Source organism: Panthera tigris, chromosome C2, assembly GCF_018350195.1.
Source record: "Panthera tigris isolate Pti1 chromosome C2, P.tigris_Pti1_mat1.1, whole genome shotgun sequence".
In the NCBI taxonomy this organism is placed as follows: Eukaryota; Metazoa; Chordata; class Mammalia; order Carnivora; family Felidae; genus Panthera; species Panthera tigris.
The window spans coordinates 108,799,126-108,823,082 of record NC_056668.1 but is presented as its reverse complement, the minus strand read 5'-3'; the positions used below and the strand labels follow the sequence as shown (position 1 = coordinate 108,823,082).

The following is a 23,957-nucleotide window of genomic DNA, read 5'->3' as shown; positions in this document are numbered from 1 at the left end:
TTTTTCTTTTGCTAAAGGAAAGGTTAATTTGGGGCAAATTCTCAATTTTTCTTGAGAAAAGAGGAGAGATTGATCCACTCTAGGGTGTTCCTTCTCCCTTCTGCACACAGCTCTCAGCTGGAGGACTTTAAATTGTTGAACAGTTACTTAAAGAATAAAAGTTTGAAGGGACCAATTATGAATCCACCCAAGAGCCCAATTTATCATCCTTCTTGGGTGCTTTTACATCTTCATCTAGCCATGCATCTGACCACGAATTACAAAACCTGGATTATTTCTCATTGCCTGGAGTAGAATTCATGCTTATATTCCAGTCCATCAGGCTCTCTTTCTGTCCCCCAATCCTCATTCTTTTTTTATCCATGCTAGCCCAAATTTAGGAGGTGGTTTTCTTTTTCATGACTGCCAGAATTATATAGTAGTGGAAAGTCTATTGGTAAATTTGTTACCAAGCAGATGAAGCTTTGAATCCTGGTTCCTCTATGTATCTGCTGTGTGATCTGGAGAAGGTTATTTACTCTCGCTGAGCTTCCTTTATCTTTTTCATCTATAAAATTGTAGAATAGCATTTACTTCAATGGTTGATGTAAGGATAAAATAAAATAGCATACAAAAAAAAGATTCTGGCATAGAGCAGCTACTCAACAAATGCCAGGTTGTTTCATTAAATCATAGCTAAATATTCACTCTACAAATATAATCTATTACATTTTGAGTGTTTTATAGTTCACACAAAGAGTTTATATATATATATCATTGTATTTGTTCCTCATGATGATCCTGTGAAACAAAAAGTATGATTCCTGTCTTACAGATAAGGAAACTGGGTGTCACAATGATTAAATGGTTTGCGGTTGATCACATAGCTAGTGTCAGAGTTGGGACTGAAATATGTTTCTTTTGATTTGAAATAGTTTTCCCTTTCAATTGTACCACATTGACATTTAAGAAACTTTTACTGGTTTAGACAGTAGTTTTAAACCCAATTTTGGCCCTGTTTATATCACTTACATTAATAATTCTCAGTTTCTTCATCCATTAAATAAAAAGGTAGAACCAAACAATTTAGTCCCTTTCCAGGTTTTAAAATATTTGGTTATATAGTTCTAATACTAAGTAAATTAAGACTCTCCCAACTCCATCTCATCTGAAATATTAAGGCTGACATATTTTCCTTATTTATCATGAAGAATTACACATGCATAGATTCTTCTTTAATCATTGATTATTGCTTAAATGGCCTTTTCCTAAGAATAGCTGGATGAACCTCAAAATAGTGGTGTAAGAATATGTAATCATGTGATATAATGATATTAAAGCAATTCATGAAGTTTTTGAGTTTACTTTCTATTCCATAAAATTATTTTGTCTCAATTAAAAATGGAGACCTAAAAGCTAAACTGCCAGAATGTAATGTTATCATAAATTACTGTATATACTAAGTCACTCTCATAAAATTTTTATGCTTAATACATTCTTTCCAACTAATAATTGCTTTCTGTTGTTCCAAAGAATTAATGTGAATAAAACATAAAGTATTATCTTTTTCAACTGGATGTTTTTGGCTTCTCTGTTTACATCGAGCCTTTTAAAAGAAGTGGTAGAGAAATATATTATAAAATGAACTCTGGACTATAATGCTCTCTTCCTTTTCTTGGCTAATGGCATCATCGTTTACCTGCAGTTTAGAAAACTTGGATCACTCGGAATTTTCTCAATTCCATGATCTCACCCATGCCCCAATATTCCCAAATTTTATCTACCACTAAAACATCCCTTGAGTATGATGGCTTCTGTGTACTACCAATGTCATAATCTCTTGTTGGACTATTGAAATTGATTTCTATCAGGCCTCTTGTCACCAGGCTGTCTCACACCATCCTTTTCTAAGTGATCTTCCTAAAACACAAATTAATCATTTCCCTCTGAAGGGTCTTAAAAAAAACTTTCACTATTCCGTTTGTTTGTTTTACCTTCTAGATAATGACCTGACCTCTTAGCATATAGTTTCTTCATGATTTGGTTCTAGGGTCCTTCTCTTCAATCTTATTTCTGAGCCCCACTACTATATACCTTATGCATGAATCAGTCATACAAAATTGTACATAGGGATCCATGTCTTTGTGCATGTTTTTCTTGTTTGCTATTTCTGTACAGCTCTCCCTGACTGCCTCCCACTATGGAGAACCCATACTCATCCATTCACAACTCAAGTATTAGTTACTCTGTGAAGATCCCTCTGGCCTTCCCTTCTGGCAGAGCAGAGTTAAGTAGCCTATCACTGTGATATTGTTGGTTTTGTGCATGTGTCTTCTATAGGATTTCTGCTGCACCTTAATCAGTTATTTACCTGTCCATATTGCTCATTGGACTGTGAGATCTTTAGCCTATATCTGATTCATTTTCTATCCCACAGCCAACAATATGCCTCATACGTTAAGTTATAAAATAGACATATATTGAATGAATAACAAATGCAAAAGTTTAATATTGACCCCAAAGTTTATTGAGTATGTTCTTCACTGGTCCCTAAATCAAAGTTAGAGTCAACAATGTTGGTGACTTAAAATAGTTGACATGAAAGACACAAATGATGTGGGAGCATTAATTAACAATATGGGCCACAAACTGACAAGGCTTATGTATATAACTAATGGCCAACTAAATGTTTATACAGCATGTGCTACAAATTCGGGGGCAGAGACTGTTTGGTGAGCTAGAGTGATTTGGTAAAGGTTTTTGAAGGAGTGATTTAAGCCAAGATGGAAAAAGTATCTAGGATTTGAGAGCTAAAGAGGAAGGGAGAAGGTATTGGGGAAAGGGGGGAAATGTGATGAAAGGCATAGAGACAGAAGTGAGTAGAGTTCATAAAACAGTGAGTTGACAAATTATGCTATACTGGAAAATGAGGATGTGGCCACATTGTGCACGGCTCTTTGTGATCTGTCAATAATTACAGATCATTTCTGGAAAGCAGGGGTAAGCCATGACAATACATTTGGATAGGGAAATGTAATAAGAGTTGTGCCATTGAAAGAAAATATTTCAATGTCGATACCACTGGAAGGCTCCTGCTGGTGCATTTCAGGACTTGCCGTAAGGTGGAGTTAGTAAAAATGTATAAGGAAGACTGTGGAACAGTCTTAGTGTTAGTGTTCAATTCGACACAGGGCTGCTGGTTAAAGAAAACAACTAAAAACAACTCAGGTTCAAATTGGGAAAATCAAGTGATAGAGGTAATAATGACTAGTATATATTGAACACACTAAGAATCACATTTTGATGTGTATCATTTCTAATCTCTACAAAAAAACTTCAAGTTAACTGTTGCCCCATTTTTTTTAATGATAAGAAGATGGCATTCAGGGAAACTAAGTAACTTGCCTTAACTTAGACCCTGATCTTTTACTTTAGTTCTTATGACAAAATCCTTATCTTACTGCCTATCCCTGGATGTGATCATCTTCTCAGAACCAAAATACCTCAAAACTTTTAAAATCAAAGCTAAAAAACTTAAACAAAACAAAACTATAAAGCTGAGACCGTCTTCTAGAACTTTCAGTATCATTATGATATAGGATATGGTTTGGCCAAACTTCTTGTCTCTACTTGTTTTTGGCTTTTCCCTCCTATCCCAAGCACAACGTTTAGCTTCCACTTTCTGGTCACTCCCAGTGTAGCTTGTTCTATTGCTCAAAAGTGTATCTTCTGGAAGCAGGGTTCAAAAAAACAAAGGAAGTGAAATGGAGCAGCCAATTCACAGAGAATAATGAATTTCATTGTTAATTGTGAATCACCAATGCAATCTCCAGGAGGAACTATTCATCCCAATATTGAAAATGTGGGATAAGAGTTCAAGAGGCAGACCAAAACTGCAAAATACAGGCTTAATCTAGAGGAATTTATTGATGGAGTTGAAGCCAAATGGGAGCTCCAATAGAGAAGATAGAAAAGAGCAGGATAGAAGACTGAAACTAAAGCAATACATACCATTAGGGGGCAGCCTAGAAAGAGAAGCCATCAGTAGGAGCAAGAGAGGGAAGTGATGCAGACTACAGATGTCTTCAATGATGGGGTAGTCAAGAATGTCAATTCTTGTGAAAGATCAGGGAGGATAGGAATAAAGAAAAGATGAATGAACTTGTAAATCAGGAAATAATCAGTGACCTTTGAGAATGTGGCTTTAGCAGTATGCCTAAGCTTTGACATCCTCTTAATTATCCACTGTTTAGTCCAATGGCTTAAATAGAAAATTATTTCTAGACTTAAACTGTAAACTGGAAAAGTTTCAGCACAAGTGAAACCCTTTTTGCCAGTATAAACTACCACCGGTCCAAAAAAAACTATGAAATAAGAAATGCTTACATATAGTCTTTGTGTGCCAATTCCTTTCTGCAAATTAGTGCCTTTCTTTCTGTGACTGCCCATGTAGAAAGCTGCACCCATTCCAAAAACTGTATCTCTGCTTCCTCCCTCATCATTCTTTTATTCATCCATCCATTCATTTATTCATTAATTGAGTAAATAAACATTTATGACTTGTCATTTCTGTCTGTTGCTTTCAATAATGCAATGAAAATATTTATGTTATTGAGGCTCTGTCATCTCTGCCAAAAACAGTAGAAGCAAAAGAGGTGAACTTTCTTTGACAAGCCATAACAATATTGTGTTTTATTTTCCATAATGTAGATTAAAAATAATAGAGTAGAAGGAAACCCTAAGAAAATCCAAGGAAAAAGGATCTTTTCCAACAAAAAGTTTATTTCCAGGGAGCATTTATGGCTTTAACTTCAGATTTAATCAGAGGTTTGGTTGGCCAAAATTATTATGTTGACATTTGTCTTTGAGGTCAACAACCTCCCCTTTCTTTTTTTTTTTTTTTTTTTTTTCCCCCTTTCTTATTTAATTTATTTATTGCACTAAAATTCTTCCCCATTCTTTGGCTCCTATCAACACCCATTTAGAAAGTGCCCAGATCAGTCATCAACACTTCATTTTAACTTGAAGTCAGTGAGAGTATTTGCGTTTTAAGTCTTCATTCTAATCATTGAGTAAATAGACTTTAACTCCTTAAAGAAATGTTAGGACTGTCAATCAGAAAGGAAAGGAACTATTTTCAAGGAAGTGCTCCCAGAGCCCCTAATATTATGTCACAAGAAAGACAGATCTCCCAACTGCCTACTACTTTCCTCCAGTATAGCAAGATGGTGCTTATACAGTTAATCTTTGCTGACAGAAATGGCAAAATGTAAAGGAGATGCTTTCAGGAAAAGCTTTAAAAATTATATTATCCTTTGGGAGGTTTTTTGAAGGCACACTTCTTTTTAATCACTTATTTTGGATTGTATACAATGGCCTTAGTATATTGATGTATTTTCTCTCAGCTTTTACATCTGAGTTATTGCTCTTTGAGATGATGTTATAACCAAGGATTTTAAAAAATCACCTCATATTTTTTTATTCAATGATAATAAATATGGTCTTTTCAGTAGTTATCCTAGAAAACTCTTTGTAGGGAAGTCATCAAAGCCAGTTTTAGGCAAGGCCAATCTGAACCATGTGCTGATATATTTTTAACACTTTAACTGTAGTTAATAATACTGTGTTATATATTTGAAAGTTATGGAGAGCATAGATCTTAAAAGTTTTCATAAATTTTTAGCACTAGATTCTGGAGCTATCATGTATCAATATTTTAAATGTATTCTAATGGTTTTCATTCCTCCCCCAAAAGCAAATGGTTTGTTTAGCTATAACAGGAAATTTAACAAGTATGTATGAGTTTTTTAGAAATACTATCCTTAGTCTACAGTGTTTAATGTTTTATTAATTTTACCTTGTATTAATCTAAGAAGTAATTGAGGTCAAATGTCAAGTGTTCATGAATCACTTTCCACCACAATTGATTTTGCTTTCTACTTTATTTTCTGAAGTTACTACAAAAACAGAATACTTGTAAACCTGGATGAAATCTTACAGAATAGGTTGTTTATTCATTTATTCAACAAATGTTTACTTAAAAGGGCTCTTTCATATGACATTATGATGGATATTAGGCAATGATATGCCTGCTCTCATAAAACTTGAAGCTGTCAGATCTTCAACAAAACAAATTGTTAACATCTATGAAGCACTTACTCTGTGGAGGGCATTGTTATAAGGGCTCTATATGTTATCTCTGTATGTTTAATTCTCACAACTCTATGACATAGGGACCATTATGGTCCCCAATCTACAGATGAAGAAGTAGCAGATTAGAGCTGAAAGGAAGGTGCTTATTCACCCAGCCTTGTAGGTGGTGGAGTCAGAATTTTAACCCATGTAATTTGGGTCCAGAGCCTGCATTTTTAAACAAAGGAGTCACACACAGAGCTATAAAATCACCACTATGCTAATCATTATGAAGGAGAGAGATATAGTACTACAAGAACATATAATGATTGATTTGGAAAAATGGGAAACCTGGTCAGTGGCTGCTGATATCTTGAGAATGAGCTAAAGTTAACCAGTTTCTCATTTTCTTTATAACCAAGGAATGATTGACATATTACCTTATATTAGTTTCAGGTGTACAACATAATGATTAGATATTTGTGTATTTTGCAAAATGATCATCACAATAAGTCTAGTTACCATCCATCACCATACATAGTTACAAATTCTTTTCTTGGGAGGAGCACTTATAACATCTACTCTCTTAGCAACTTTCAAAAATGCAATACAGTATTATTAACTATAGTCACAATGCTATATATTACATCCTCATGACTTACTCATGTTATAACTGGAAGTTTGTAACTTTTGACCCCCTTCACCCATTTTTCCGACCTCCCCCATTCTCCTAAGTTCTGATTTTTAACAATGGGGTGTTCGTAAGTAAAACTCGTTTCTTATTGTTTTGCCCATTTCAGAGAGACGAAGTCAAAGAAAGGTGGTGCTTAAATTGCCTATGTATGTTCAAAACATACTTCTTACAGCATAAATCCCCTCTCTTAAGCTACAAGTTTCCCTTCTGGAAATCTCACTCTACTTTTTCTTTCCAGAGGAGCTGTTTGCAATGAGTCTATGGAAAAACAATAGAAAAAAAAAAAGATCTTAAGAAGGTGCAGGATTTCTGGTTCCTTTCTGAGAAACAGCTGGCCTCTTGGGGATGGGGTGTACCCCAGCTAGAGTAGGTCTTCGTGGTCCAGTAGAATGTGCCTACACTGAGCTGTGAAGTTTTGCCGTGAAAGTCTAGCATATAGCATGCTAAAGAAGATAACATCTACTGATGTAGAAATACGCAGTGTTCTACCTAGGAATGTTGGCAGTAATTTGGGGTTATTTGTTTAAAATCATTCTTCTCTACTCAAGAGCTTTCAGTCTTTGTAAGATCTTAAGAGACACCCAGAAGCTAAACCTCATTAATGGCCCCAGAGATAAGAGTGCGCTTGGTGTGTTTACTCAGAATTTGTTCCTCACCAACATCATGAAATATGAAATAAAGTTAAAGCATATTCATATGTGAAAGGAGAGTTTGAAGTTGAGCCCTGTGCTGACTCATAAAGGCATTATGATTTTGGAAAATCCTTCTCCTCAAACAGAGTGTTAACATCTCATACTCACTCTGAAAGCAATTCTTGCTTTCTACGTTTGCTTCTCAGAGAGGCTCTTGGCAGAAATTGTACTTTATAGTTTAGGAAGTAGTTGCACAATCATCATCACCTTGGTCCTCACAACTGCATCACAAGGGAGAAGCAAGTGTTGCTGTGTTTGTTGATATTATTTCTTCTTATTGTTATTGTTACCTCCATTGCACAAATGGAGAAACTCAGGCAGTTAAATAGTCTGACAAGATTACATGACTCCAAGTGGAGAAACCATGCCTTGCACCAAAGTCTTCGTAAGTGCTATGAATGTAACACTATAAATACTATATAATGTAAATACTATGCAATCCCCTCTATAAGATAATAAACAGTGACAGTTACGTTGGCTCAGGGAGGTCAGTTTGCATTCAATCTCAGCCCAAATAACAGTTCATCAAAATGCACACAGCTTCCAAAGTGATGGGTTTGAACCTTCCTACAAAACCTGCCTGGTGGTAGTGGTGCTGGGGTTGGAAGAAGTTGCTTCTTAACACTTTGTTAAAGTAAGAGACCATCCAGAAGTTCTCATCTACCTCTTTCCCAGTCAGCTTAGTTGATAGACAGATTTAGAATGAAAAAGAAAGATGCCTCTAATTAAATCCTCATTTCTTTCACTCTCTTATTTTACTATTTTAGTCAAATAATATTAAGAGCTTGTGGCATCCAGCATGTCTAATATGCCATGATCCTAAAGGTCCCTGCCTAGTCGGGAGAGGAACAAGTAAATCAGGGATGACGGTGCAATATGGTGAGTACTGGGATAGAGATACAGGGCAGGGCAGGAAAGGCATAAAGAAGAGGGTCATTTAAATCAGCTGGGGGTTTGTTAGATAAAGCTTTGTGAAACAGAGGTCATTGCAGTGTATTGCATTTGATTGCTTCAAAATTATTTTTGTAAAAAATCGCTGCTAAAAAACAAAAGCAAAAACAAAGCAAAACAAAACAAAAGAAAAAATCTTGTAGCCCTAACTTAACTACTGGTGTGCCTCAGGGTAAATCCTGTGTGTGGCAGGTGGGTCACAGCAGGAGCAAGGAGGCCAGTGGTGGTTGGAAGGCAAAGCCAAGCTTAGCCATTGATGGTCATCTCTGCTAGTTCAAAAATCCACCTCCTCACAATTTGTTTAATGTAAAGTAAAGGCAGAGGGAATACCTAGCAAGAACCGGAGAGAAGCTAGTGGCATCTCAGGATAATAAATAGGATCGGAGACTTGGGAGGCTGAAAACCAGGTATGGTTCCCTTACCCAACCCTCTCTAATGAACCAGGAAAGAGAGGAGGAAAGAACCAGAAAATTTGCTGCTGATTGGACTGATACACTGGCTCCAGCATCTCTTTTAGTTCCTTAAACCTCCCCACCCTTGATTTCCTCTTCCTTGACCACCTCTCACATTTTAAGAGCACTGCCATCTAGATGGAACCTAATCTTGGATCTCCACCCAATCCCACTCAATCCCCATAACATGAATAGTAAATAAAGTAAGCAAAATTGTTTAAAAATGCTTCTGCTGCAGTTGGATGGAAGGCTCTCTACTCTGCCTTCTTGATGTCTTCACAATCTATTTTAAGTGCCGAGTCACAGAATACATGTCACTCAGTAGAGTAACTTCTGGACTATATTGACTGAGCTCTTCACCTATATTTTTGGACCAACTGGAGGAGCTGCTATCTGATGTCTAGGATCCTTTAGAACTGTTATCTGCTATATAAATTCTTGAATTCTTCCCTGAAGAATGTTATCACATAAAGACTGTTAATTATTTTAATTAGTTAGATATGGCTATTTTGGCAGAGTTTTCTTGTGATTCCCTGTGAAGTCACTGCTGGTCACTCATTCAGCATATGTTTGCAGAGCACTTGTGTGTGCCAGGCACTGTGTATATAAAGAGTGGTCCCTCCAGAAGCTTACAGTTTGGTGGGGCGCCTGGGTGGCTCAGTTGGTTAAGCGTCCGACTTCGGCTCAGGTCACGATCTTGTGGTTTGTGAGTTTGAGCCCTGCATCAGGCTCTGTGCTGACAGCTCAGAGCTTATAGCCTGCTTCAGATTCTGTGTCCCCTCTCTCTCTCCACCCCTCCCCTGCTCGCACTCTGTCTCTCCCTCAAAATAAATAAATATTAAGAAAAATTTAAAAAAAGATGCTTTACAGTTTGTTGAAGAATGCAGACAGGTGGACAAACTTCTTCAATACACTCAACTTCATCATTCTATAGGTGACTTTAGAAAGACTAATTGATGACATAGATAATTAAACACAGAAATAGTCCAGGATATTTTTTAGCTCGCCCACAAAACTTGCTTGTGAGTACTTTTGAGGGCACTTACTGAGGTTTTCCTTGTACTTCTAGAAAAGATGTCAAGAATTTTAATAATATCTATAATGAAGGTTTCTATCTGTACTGAAGTGGAATTATAACTAATCATGTAAGCAAGAAATTTCTGAATAGGGTCTTTTCAAAAAGAAGTTTTATTTCCTAGCATAGAGTAAAAAAAAAAAAAGGCATACAGAACAAGGATACCATATTAAAAACGACTGATGAAAGAAACACCAACATACATATTTTAGGTTGTTGGAAAGCAAGGTAAAATAATCTATAAAAAGACTAAAAGTTTATTGCATATATTAACCATTTAATGATTATGTGAATTTATGTTTTCCTTCTTGTAGTAGGGAGCCTCAAAAATGTCCCCCAAAGATCCCTGCCTCCTGGAATTCACACCTTTGTGTAATCTTTCTTCTTGAGTGAGGCCTGGGCCCAGTGATCCCCTTTTAATGAGTAAAATAAGCAGAAGTGGTGGGATGTCCCCTTGGAAGTGAGGCTACACAAACACTCTGACTTCCTTTTGTCTACTCTCTCTCTGTCTGCTCTCTTGCTCTGAGCGAAACCAGCTGCTTGCCGTATGGAGTGAGCTATCCTGTGCAGTGACCCAGGTGACGAGATACTAAGGGCTCCCAGCCAACAGCTAGCAAGACACTAAGGCCCTCAGTCCAACAACCTGCACAAAATTCAACCTTAGCACAAGCACACGAATGAGTCTGGAAGCGGATCCTCCTCCCAAATGACATGACAACACATTAATCCTAGCTTCATGGAAGGCGTTAGTCAGAGGATCCAGATAAACTGTGCCCAGATTCCTGACCCACAGAAACTGAGACATAATAACTATTTGATGTATTAACTCACTAAGTTTGGGAGTAATTTGTGGTGGAGAAATAGATATCGAATGCTGCCTCCCTGCAAAACTGAGGAAACTTTGTATTGGATCTTGAAAAAAATAAAAGGCCATTTTCTGCAGGTCTGCAAGCAGATGGAGACGATTGGTCTTGGCGTAATATGCCTTGTTTATTTGTTTTTCCTTCTGTATCCTTCACTAGCCACTCTCACGCATTCTTTCCCCTAGGCACGGAGGGTTGTGTCAGGAGCACCGGGGGAGGTGCAAGGAGCCTGCAGGAGATGCCCGGGATCCTCAGAGGAAAGGCCTCCCGGGCTGGGGCCAGGGCTGGGCATGAGGCATGAGCAAACACTTCCTGCTCACTTCTTCCCTAGGGGTTACATTTTTATCCATTTCACAAATTAAGATTCCACTTAAATTTTTATTCGAGGGAAGTGTCTCAGTTAAAAAGCGACTCTGAAAAGCTTGGAAAGCACTTAAGTAGCACTTGATCTTTCTAGAACAAAAGATTGGGAGTTTGAACTGATGAGCTCCATTCCTGGGTCTGCTATGTAGTGCTCTGAATCCCAGTTTCCTCGGGTCTCCAAGGCTCAATTACCTGCCCTACCCATGTCACAGGGGTGTTGAGAGGCTTCTCTGTGTGGTTTGTGCATGCTGTCTGTTCTTGTGGCCTGGAACACTCTAGCCCAGATATTGCAGGCTTGTTCTCCTACTCATTCAGGATTCTCTACCCAAAGGCAAGGTCTTCCCTGACCTCCTACACGTATCACCTCACCACTGACCCCTCTCTCCATTCAGTAACTCTATTGATCTTTTTCATATCATTTATCACCATTCTATATATTTTGTGCTTATTTGTTTGCTATTTTAAAATTTATTTGTTCTTTCGTCCACCTTGCGCTGGGATACAGGCTCCAAGAGAGCAAGGACTTAGCCTATTTGGTTGTATTCTGTCCTCGAAGGAGTTAGAACATTGCCTTACAACCAAGTGTTCTTGGTTCAGCAGCCATTTCTTGAATGGAATGAATGAGCAAATAAATGAATGAGTGAAACGGGACCATGACATGTGTTCCTCATATATTTCATGTGAAGTTCTAAAATAAGTTATTCTTGTGGAAGTCCTCCACGGTAACTGCATCCTTTGACTACAACAAACAGAATAGTAACAGATTTATCCTTGCCTCTGAGACATATTAAAGCTACTTCCTACCTTCAGATAAACCAAGGGTTTTCAAACCAGCTAATCTGGACACACATTCTCTTTTTAATTTGATTTTTCAAAAGAAAATACTACCTAAGATTAAAGACCAGCTGCCACTCTCCCCCCCCCCCACATTCCAGCACATTCACATTATTACTCTGACGTTTTGCTGAAGAATCTGTGGTGTGGTTCACATGCCAAGCCGGTGTTACAACTCCCCCGCCCTGTTGGCATCTGGAAAGTTTCCAGACCCATAGCTGAGAAAAGCAGAACTTAGAGGCAAAGGAGAAGCAGAGTTGCCCAGTTATGTTTCTCCATAATGTGAGGCTCTGTTCTGTGTTCACAGTTTGAATTCCTGGGTTGGATTCGAGAAATGACTTGTGAATAATTTCATATGAAATGAAACTAAACAATAGCAAACAGTGTTAATTGGTCTTCCTATCATAGACTAAAAATTGATTCGGGATTGCTAAACTTTTGAAAATGACTTGAAATGATTAAAAGGAAGTAATGCATTTCTAAGTGTTTCTGTGTATGAGAGTGGTATAAATTACCAACCGAAAGTGTTAAAGTAGAACTTTTTAGAAACATTTTTAGAGTTAAGAGGGTTTTTTTCCTCTCCAGTGGATTTATTTCTTTATAGAGAATAGGAGATGTCATAACTGCCTTTCTTCTCTCTTCCTACCTTGTTTTCTAGGCGAAGCCCATTAGCAGGTAGCACAAGCTGAATCCTGATTTTCTAGCTGCAAAGCACGATGTGAAGAATGATGAAGATTAGCTCATTCTTGAGTAGGTATGCACAGTGGATCCCTGAGAGGTGCCAACATCTTTTTCCTCCCCCAAGGCAGAGTTGAGACTCAGTTCTCAGCACCAGTCCAGAAATACCAGTTGTTTTCCAACTGACATCTGTTCTGAATGGGCTGGTATGTGTTCAGATTAGTTGTTTGCGTCATATGGATTGTTAAATTTTGTAAATATTGTTCTTCACAATGGCCCTGCATTCCCTTTGTGGATTCAGCTGGCTCAAGAGATGCTTATGGCAAAAGATGTAACCTCAGGGGTAGAGGTGGACTCAGGGGTGGGCCAGTGAGGGCATCTCAGTCCGAGTAGAAGGAATCTTGGACTTTGGCTGGGAATTCCCGGATGCAAATACTGTTAATTGTTCTAGATGGTGTGAAGTGCAGTTGTGAGGGCTGGAGTTGCTGTAGTCACTTTGTCACCACGAGGAAAACTGGCCCGAAGAAGAATCTGATGCACAGGGAAGAACAGAGCCAAGTAGAAGAGAACACTGGAGGTGGAGTCTCGTACAAAGTGCACCTGAAGCATACTCTCTCTCTCTGAGCCTTTTTGAGCCACATGAGGTAATATATTCCCTTAAATGATGTAGCCAATTTGATATGGACTTTTATGACTTGAAGCAAAAATCACCAACTGATAAAGGAGGGATTTATTGCTAGGGAGGTTGAAAGTAGTGTTCTTACAAATATTTTGTCTTTAGACGTCCGAAGATTTACGGTGAAGAAGCAACAATTTGCTGAGTGTCTATTATTTCCCAGTTACCTTACATTGTTATTAAAGTTAATATCTAAAACAGTCCTATGGGAAGAGGGATATTACCCCATGTGCTAGATCAGCCAGCAAGGTGACTGAACCCAGGACTGTCTGACTCTGGAACTCAATGGTACCCTCAGCACTGTGTGCTCCTTCCCCTTGCATTGCACTGCACTGCTTTGGTTGACTTGGTGGCGAGCACAGGCCGTGTCACAGCACAGACACTTTTGAGGGTCTGTTGAAATCTGCTGACACTTAGTGACAAGCATACGTCATGCTCATAAAACAAGTCCTTGAGTGCAGTATCAGAGGGTTCTTAGACCTCCTTGAAAGCCATCATGCATCTCTTTATCCCCCCACTCCCAGTTTAAAAAACATCTAGTGTGTTCTTTGTAGAAGCATGGGCAATTTTAAGTTAAAGAAATGACATAATTTGGGGCGCCTGGGTGGCTCGGTCAGTTAAGCGTCTGACTCTTGATTTTGGATCAGGTCATGATTTCACGGTTTGTGGATTCAAGCCCTGTGTGGGGCTTTGCGCTGACAGCACGGAGCATGCTTGGGAGTCTCTGTCTCTCCCTCTCTTTCTGCCCCTCCCCTGCTCATGTTTTCTCTCTCTCTCTCTCTCTCTCTCTCTCTCTCTCTCTCTCTCAAAGTAAATAAATAAACTTTAAAGAAAAATAAAGAAATGACATAATCTGATTTGAATTCTGCAGACATAATTCTGGTAGCTTCCAGAGGACAGAAGAGGGGATAGTGGCTGCAGGTAGGAAGCTGTGTTAGCAGTTTAGGGCTGGCTGTGAGGGCCTGAGAGTGGAGTACAGCCCAGTGAGAGAGCAGAGGAAATGTGCAATGTGCAGAATGAGAGTGAGGCTGAAAGACGAGTTGGGGTGGCTCCAAAGGCCTTACATTAGGTGACCTGACAGACGGATAAAATTGACCAGGAAAAGAAACACAAATAAGGGAAGCAGATGAAAGAATAAATTCAAACCATCCACACTATGATGTAGGATGTGAGTTAGAATTCAGTTTAACATGGCTTCTACACCATGACTGATACGAGTAAATGGGGTGGGGGGCAGCAGAGAAGCAGAGAGATGTTTCAGGTATAAGAAACATTATCTAAGAAGATGGAAAATTAGGAAGGAATATGGGCCAAGGGAAAGTTGAAGGGTGTGCCTTTCTTTTTCTCAAGAGAGTATTTCAATTTTTATGTAATCTGCATTTCGCAGGTCGTATTGGCCTGGGACTGAAAATAGGAACAGAAGAACAGCAACAAACAGTAATTTTCTGGGTCGACTTTCTTTACCATGCACCAGACACTTCACATGCATAAGGGAGCAGATCTCTTCCCTTTTCTGCCCTAACTGCTGAGGTAGTGCCCAGGAGCTGCAGTGCTCTGCCCAAGACTCAGTTGGTCTTGCACCCCCCACCCCTGACCTCTAAGGCTCGTCCATGTTCTGCTGTTCCGCTTTGCTCCATGCTGTCCTCTCTTCTCAGGGACCATAAGTGAGTAAAGGACCCTTCTTTGTGTCTCTCACATCAACACCCAGATAATTGATTTCAGTGGGGAAAGGAGGTAAATTTCTTAAAAGCTACCTTTTCTTATATGGTTGGCAGTCCTTTTCACTGGCTGCCCTTTCCCCCCTCTGTCCTGCTCCTCCCTAGCAAGACAGACACTCCACTGTATTCCAAATTGCCAGACTCCCTAGTCTAGAAATTAATACTTCAAATTCTTTCCTTCAGATGTCTTCTGGTCTCTCCTGCGAGTTGGCCAGTGGAACACAATCCTGTTGGGTTCCCTAGAAATCACTGTCAGGAGGGAAAGCATTTTGTACTGATAACAATCACAATATAACACAATGATAAAAATAAGAGGTTGATAAATATTGCCTGATGTTGTCACCTGGTTGTTGCCCTAGAATTACATTTTCGAAAATTCCAATCTGGGGTGCCTGGGTGGCTCAGTCAGTTAAGTGTCTAACTCTTGATTTTGGCTCAGGTCATGTTCTCATGTTTTGGTTCCTGTGATTGAGCCCCACCTCGGGCTCTGCGCTGACAGCACGGAGCCTGCTTGGATTTCTCTCTCTCCCTCTCTTTGCCCCTCTGCTGCCCATTCTCTCTCTCTCTGTCTCTCTCTGTCTCTCTCAAAATAAATAAATAAACTTAAAAAAAAAGAAGATTCCAACATACAGCTTTTTGTTTTCAACATAGTAACACAGCAACAACAGCTATAGCAAAGTTGTATTGATTCGATGTCTGTATGTTTGTTATATAAGTAGTTCAATATCATCTCAAGGAACCAAATTATACACTGAAAATAGAAACCCAAGTCACCTTGGCTCTTGGTTCATGCTGATACATAAAACCATAAGTGAGAGTAGAAGACTTCTTTGGCTTTTTAGAGCCAGACCTCCCACCCAGATTAACGGTATCCCTAGTTTCTGTGGTTTCATATGCCGTGCTTGATGTAGCTGCAGTATGCATTCTGTGGGGAGTCTCCTTCCTGGGAAGACATCACCACAGCACTAATTTGCTTTGAGTTAAAAAAAAAAAAAAAAGAGGTCAAATGAAAATATAAAACCAAAAGAAAGGGAGTTTTTAAAAAACAGCAAAATGTCAAATTTATAATTAGAATTGGGCTCAAAATTCACATTTGAAGCTGTCAATATAATTCCTGCCATGAGCTTCCTCAAAACTTACAGATACCAAATATTTTACAATTTTACGACAGGACTCTGTGTGTCATGTGCCAAGAGCAGAAATGGAGTGTCAGAAAACGTTTTACAGCAACCTTGAAGCAGTTTCACCAAACAAGCAGAAAAAATTAAGAAACAATAGCATTCATTACACAGGCAGCAGCCAAATGTGCTTGGAATCAGTGAGCGACGGAGAAGAACTTTCTGAAGGAAATGCTTAAAGCTAACTGTGAGTGTGATAGAGATTCAAACATGTCTAGCAACTAATGATACAACCACAAATCCTCAAATGGCCTTGGCTTTTAGCTGTTTCTCAGACTTTTCCATTGCACTGGGCACGCATGTAGCAATCACTGTGGGTAAAGACATCTTATAGTAAGCAACACTGTAGCTGCTGTGATACAGATTCTTTGAAAACCTCTGGATCTAATTAGTCCCTGTAGTGAAGGTTGACTTTGAAGTTTCAGGGACAGAAGTAACTATTTCAAATCTTTAAGGGACAGAATTCCGCCCCCGCCCCCCCCCCCGGGTTTATTCAGATATAATTTAACTTATAACATTACATTTAAAGTGTACATGGTGACATTTTGATACACATATACATTGCAAAATCGTTACCAAACTAAGGTTAGCTAACACACCCATCACCCTACAGTTACATATGTGTGTGTACGTGTGCGCGTGTGGTAAGAACTTTTAAGACCTGCTTTGTTAGCAACTTTCAAATATACAACACAGTATTTTCAACTATAGTCACCATGCTGTATGCCCAGAACTGATTCATCTTAGAGTTTGAGTGTGTGTCACAACTTCTTTATCCTCTTATTTCTCAGTGGACTCAGGTTGTATCCATGTCTTGGTTATTGTTAATAATGCTGCAGTGAACATGGGAGTGCAGATATCTTCTTGAGACAGTGATTTATTTTCTTCAGATATATATTACCTTATTTACTTTGGCCTTTGTTAATTCATTTCAGTGATAATTATGGTTTTCGGATAGAGGTCTTAAACATCATTTGTGAGATTTATTCCTACATATTCATGCTTTTATGCTCTTGTGAAAGCATTGCATTTCAAATTTAACTAAATGTTTTCCTGCTGGTATTAACATTACAATTAATTTTTGCCAATATTGACTTTATATCCACTAACCTTGTAAAACTCACTTATCAGCTTTAATAATTTAGTTATACATTTGTTTGGATTTTCTATAGATACAATCCTACCATCTGAAATTCCAAACATCTTTATTTCTTTTTCTTACTTTACTATACTGATGAGGTTTTCTAATACAATATTGGATAACCCTGACTTAATTTAATGGATTTTTGTCAAATTTCATTCACTGAATTTTAAATGTAGCCCATTTGAGGAAGACACTCTTTTTAAAATTTCTTTCTCAAAAAGTTATAATTAGCTGCAGTGGTTATTACTCAAGAAATCCAAGTACAGGTATCTGTGGGTTCTATAGAGCAATCGATTTAAGTGAAATGATGTGGGCATAAGCTCTTCTAGGTACTGGAAGGATTATGTAAATAACCGTTATGTCTAGAAATATAGAGAAGATAAAGCATGTTTTAATCATGGCATTGCTGGCTTTACATTGCGTTTATTTTCTGTGAAGAATTCACAAAGCTTTAATACTGCATTTATGTTTATCACATCCTTTGAATAGTCGATCACAAATTGACATTATCATTCTCCATTTGGGGATGAATATGAAGCCCAGAAACACTGATATTTTCTAAGCTAGCAGAAGAGGCAGCATGGAACACAGGATTCCTGGATCTCAGAAAATTAGCCTTCCCTTTCCCCAATTCTCCTTTGATACGGCTTTAAAATTTTTCCCTTAAAGATTTGAAATAATTACCTTTGTCCTTGAACCTACAAAATCAGCCTTCGCTATAGCAAATGATGAGATAAGGAGATCTTTGAAGAATCTGTATCAATAACTGCTGTAGTGTTGTTTCTGGGAGATGTGTTAGCCACCGTGATTGCTATTTGTGTGCCACGTGAATTGGAAAAACCTGAAAGGAAGCTAAAGCATCTTTGTAGACTGTGCCAAAGCCATTTGAGGATCAGGACTGTACCATTTTACTTTAGGTTTTGTGCTTTTTATACGTTGTTTAAGAAGTCTTTCTTTGTTCTAAGTTTAAGGTTGTGTAGATATTCTCCTATATTATCTTCTAAAAGCTTTATTGTTTTGGGGCACCTGGGTGGCTCAGTCGATTAAGCACCTCTTGATTTCAGCTCAGGGCATGTTCTCACCATTCATGAGTTAAAGGCCCATGTCCGGCTTTGCGCTGATGGTGCGGGGCCTGCTCGGGATTCTCTGTCTCCCTCTCTCTCTCCCTCCTTCTGTCTCTGTCTCTCTGTCTCTATCTCTCTCAAAAATAAATAAACATTTTAAAACTTTATTGTTTTAACTTTCACATCTAGATAAATGATCCACCTGGACTTGATATTTTGGTTTGAGGTAGGAGCAAAATCCCAATTTTCCCAATATTGATATTTTAATTGAGCCAGTAGTTTAATTGCAGAGAGAGAGAGAGAGAGAGAGAGAGAGAGAGAGAGAGCAAGCTTGAGCAGGTGAAGGGCAGAGAGGAGGGAAAGAGAGAGAATCCCAAGCATCCTCCATGCTGTCGGTGTGGAGCCCACCTTGGGCTTGAACCCATGATCCATGAGATCATGACCTGAGCTGACACCAAGAGTCAGATGTTCAATACACTGAGCTACCCAGGCACCCTAAAATTTCATTGTTTTAATTAATGTTGCTTTTTAGTAAGTCTTGATGTGTAGTACTGTAAGTCTGGAGAGGGTCTGGGGAAAAACAACTTCTGTCTACACTAGGATTCCAGCCACTGCCTTGGGACCTGGTCCTGGCTTGAATGTGGCGAGGTGAATGAGAGAGAGGCAGACACAAAAAACCTTCTCAGGGATGCATCAGTATCTCAGCTTTCTTTGCTTCTCTGATTCATTTTCTTTCCCAGCCAAGAGACACTGAATCGTCTCCAGAATGGAAAACCTGTGCCCTTTGACTATCATATATCCTTCCAAATCCATTTTTATGTTCTGAATTCTTCCCCATATTCTCTTGAGGGATAGGCTGTTGAAATCGAAAAGCCCCAAAATTTACTTCTGCTTTCTATTGCATCATCCCTCCCCTGAGGTAATGAATTACTATGACTGAATTGGTGGCAGAGCAAAAATTATAAGAAAATGTTGAGGAGGAAACCTTAAATCATATCTCAAAATATTGTTTTACCCAATTTGTTTAGAGTTCAAAAGATAAATGTGAGTTGAAGGTAAACATTGGGAAATCATGAGCAAACTAATGATGAGTTAGAGTAAATGTTAAGAAAAGGTTTATTATAAATAACATAAGCTATAATTAATTAAGTCATCTTATCTGAAAGTTCATTGACTATAGTTTATTCATCCATAGCCCAGGAAACTTTTTAATCAGACAAGTTACAATAACTATTCATGGTTGCCTTCAGTGAATCAAATGAACTGCTTATAGTTGGTTATTACTGAACTTCCCCCAACCCTGAGCCTAAATTAGTAGAGGCTATAAGTGGTTTTTGTATGAATACTTGGTGATTTCCTATTTAGAATTCCTGTTATAGTCAAATTATCTAAGATTGAAAATATGCATTGTTTTAAAATGTGGTGTTTAAATAAATTAAAAATGAAAAAATATAAGAAAAATGTGCTTTTTAAGTATGATTGATATTCCCATTTAGGATATACATGCAAACAGGTTAATAGTTTTTATAATTTCACAATTATTCTTAAGTAATTACTTTTTAAATAAATTCATGAAATTAATTAATTCTTCTATGAAGGACTTTCTTGGAAACCAACAAAAGTGAAAAGCTAATTTTAAAGCCTGGGGAATTCTTATTAATTTGCCACATTCTTCCCATTAGCAACCATTAAAAAAGCACTTGTGTTGCTTTCTAAACTATTAATCCCCATCACAGACGGAACTACATAGCACCGTGTCTATGCTGGCTACTCCACTGTCTATATTTGTGCATTCAGATGATATAGATCCAAATACTTACTGAATGTCCTTGATTGGCCATCTACTCAGATGCTCAAATCTGAATGTCATTCTTGAGTCCTGTCCTTTCCCTGACTCCTCACATCTAATAAATTATCAAAGCTTCTTAATTTATTCTCAAATGGTCTTGAATCTCTTCTTTTCTCGCCTTACCTAATGTCACCTCCCTCAGCCAGGTTATTGTCATCAAAGACCTGACAAACTTCAAAAGATATTCTTGGCTTTCACTCTTGTCATCCTCTATTCAATTATTTACATTGTAGCCAATAAGGTCTTTCTAAATCACAAATCTGGCCACTCTTCTCCCTTGTTTAAAAAGTTTTAATTGCATCTTTTCACAACGCTTTGCCAAAACACCAGCCCTTTCTCTGGCCATCCTAAGAAGAATTATGTATTCTTTATGAATTACCCTTCTTTGAATCCATTATAATTTAATTTTCTTTCTCCCTTTCTATAAGGGAAGAAACTGTGTCTTTCTTGTTTATTATTGCATCTCCAACGCCGAGGGCATAAACTAAAATTTTTGTTAAGTTAATATCAGGATGAACAAATAAATTATGTTTTGCACAGCCAATGCTTGGGGAGTTAGGAGGTGAATTGGTTTCCCCTTGGTACAGTAACTATAAAGTATGTTGTCACCAGGGATAATAATCCAATGAGTGAGCATGACCTCTGATGGTTAACTAAGAAAATGAACCATGACTTAAACTCAATGATTTGTATGTTAAAGTATAGATGACATAACTTTTGAAAAAGTAGTTGTTAAAATCATAAACGCTTCACTATTATCAATGCAATAATAGAGTGACCCTAGTCTAAAGTAAGCTAAGTGTAGGGTCTTCCTGAAGCCTGTCCACACTGTTGATTCCAGAATTCTTTATTTACTATGAGCTTTAACTCTTACCAAAAAGCCTTTGACTGGCAAAGGATTTTTCACCTTACTAACACGAATTGTCCTGTCTCTCCCTAACTTTATTGTAAAGAGAAGCTACATTTTTTACTCATGAGATCGACAAGAGATAATACCTATACTGTACATCCACTCACCAGCAATATGAATATTTGTAGTTGTGTGTCTTTCACCAAGAGCATAGTTTATGTCCATCTGGACTTTTCTCTGTCTTTATGTTCTAAAGAAAATTGCTTTAAGCTTTTCTTTTACCTTTAAATCACTAGCTTAGCTGAGAGACATAAAATAACTATATTGTCTGTTTTCTCAGTACCCATCATTAGTAGGGTCATGTGCCTTTATTTCTTTTGATATAAATCTTCTTTCAGGACTGGGAAATACATGTCCAGGCTACATCAGAGCATAATTTTGAGAACATATCAAAAGAACAGAAACTTTTTAAGGAACATAGATATAAGGCAATTTCTTCATAAGTAGTCATTTCAGAATCTCAGCTCTCAGCGAGATAAATTTCCACCCTCAAAAATGCAATATCAGCTCCACTTTAGATATAAATCAACTGAGCCTCAGAAAAACACCTGAACTTATAAGACTTGATGATCAACTGTGACTTCTATTTCCTCGGAAATCCCACTGTGACCAGTGTGGCCACGTGGGACTTGCAGTAATAGATCCTTTCCGTAAGTGAGTCTTCACTCACTAAAATGTTATCCGTATAAATACCATTGTCCAGAAATAAATACAGAGTTTTTAATGAAGCCGTAATTTTTCAGTCTTAGAAAGATGGACCTTATCCTTCAGGAAAAAAGAACAGGGGTAGAGGGGGAAAGCAAGCAAGGAGGAAGAATGAAAGTTTAAATGAGCAAGACACGGAGATAGAGTTAAAATAAGGGAAGAACAAATGTTAAAGGAGAGAATGGCTCGGCGACCCTATCTGGAGGAGGGAAGACTGAAGAGGAGCTAGCTCAAGAGTGACTCGAAAGGAGGGGAAAAGGTGTATGATTCATGAGAGCAGGTGCCACTTGTCAGGCCCACTGCTTTTGTTCTTTCATCGTCCCTTTCCTGCTCTGCATTCTGCCCTCTGGTTTCTATTTAAGTTCAGTTGCTTCCTTTATTCACAGTTTTCATCCTGGATATAACTATTTCTCTGTTATCAGCATCTGTGTTGCTTCAGATGGTGCTTCCTTATGTCCTTGAAGCATTTCCTGAGGTATGACTCCAACTGTTTGGATTCCAGGTGTCATCCGTGCCAACCATTAATCAAACGTGTACATCCTTGTCTCCCACAGAGGACTAGGCTGTTTGTTTATGGTTCTGTCTGGAAGGATTCACTGTAATGACGAGGTAGAGCTTCAATTGCTCTCAAAATGTATAATCATACCTTACACATGCTACAGAATAGAAAATCATTTCTAAATAAAAGAGAATCACAGATTTCTTGATCTATAAAAATAACTTGTACAAAAGCACTATAGCATTAGCAAATATTTAAAGAGATTGAATGACTTACCATAGAAATTTAGCATGTTTTCAAAGCATTTCTATTAACTTTCCATTTTCATAATTAGCTTCAGAGTTGTTGACAATCTATTTATAGTTTTCAGCTTTCTTGTTCTGTATGTATCTGTGTGCCTGCCTCTTCTTCATATATCAGCAACTAATTTTAAGAGTAAGCTTTCTTATCATCACATATGTAACAAGAAAGCTATGAAGGACACATTTAGACAAGTCATTGTACAGACCAAGATATCCGTGTGAACAATCAGGGTAAAAGCAGCTTTATTTCGTTTATGACATTTCATATAATAGGTCTCTGTCTTTTATTTTTTAATGTTTTATTACTTTTGAGAGAGAGAGAGAGAGGGGACAGGGGAGGGTAAGAAAGAGAGGGAGACACAGAATCTGAAGCAGGCTCCAGACTCTGAGCTGTCAGCACAGAGCCCGATGCGTGGCTTGAACCCACGAACCATGAGATCATGACCTGAGCCAAAGTTGGACACTTAACCAACTGAGCCACCCAGGCGCCGCTGTGTCTCCCTATTTTAATATTGTTTTGGATGTCTTGATTGTCATAATCACTAAAGCTAAGCACTTTCAGAACAAGGACCATCCTTGATCCATCTTGGTATCCCATAATATACCTATTATAACCTAGGACTTTACATACAATTGGTGAGTAATTAAAATTTGCTGAATGGAAATACATTTTATGAAATAAAAGAAAACAAAAAAATAATGAGACTGAAACCCATTTATTTGCCTTTCCGTATTAAGCACTTACTTTACTATTTGGCCCAAAGTAATTTTCACAAATAGAGCAATTCATAATTGAGAAGAAATTAATAATATTGAAAGCATTAAGTAAAATACTCCCTTAGAAGAGAGAATATGCAATTGATTTTTTTCCACTTGCTTAAACCAGAAGTTCTCTCCAAAAGATTTTTGAGATATGAGGACATTGGGTTTCCTTTGGAGCACAAAAACGTAATAGAAACTTTCTGTTCAGAAGCTTTTAAATGATATTGTGCAGTTCCTGTTATGGAATGTGTATTTGTGACTCATGTTGAATCTTCACTCAGGTTACTTATAGGTTGTTATATATATATATGGAAAAAAGAAGTAAAACAAAAATAATGCCATATACTCAAATGATTGATAAGGCTTTCCAGCACAAAATGGTTTGAGAAATTCAGTGATAAATGTTTCTTAGCCTTACTTTTGCTACACAGAAAAAT

At 37.9% G+C, this 23,957-nt stretch overlaps 1 long non-coding RNA gene across 1 annotated transcript in view; it reads left to right on the top strand.

The window, feature by feature from the left end:
- The first annotated feature begins 12,698 nt into the window (after nucleotides 1-12,698).
- The window catches only part of LOC122230574, a 37,283-nt gene continuing 26,024 nt past the window's right edge, over nucleotides 12,699-23,957 (top strand). Inside the window, exons 1-3 of the long non-coding RNA XR_006207564.1 lie at nucleotides 12,699-12,789; nucleotides 13,165-13,357; nucleotides 16,279-16,472. This is a non-coding gene — a long non-coding RNA (uncharacterized LOC122230574). The remainder of the gene's footprint in view (nucleotides 12,790-13,164; nucleotides 13,358-16,278; nucleotides 16,473-23,957) is intronic.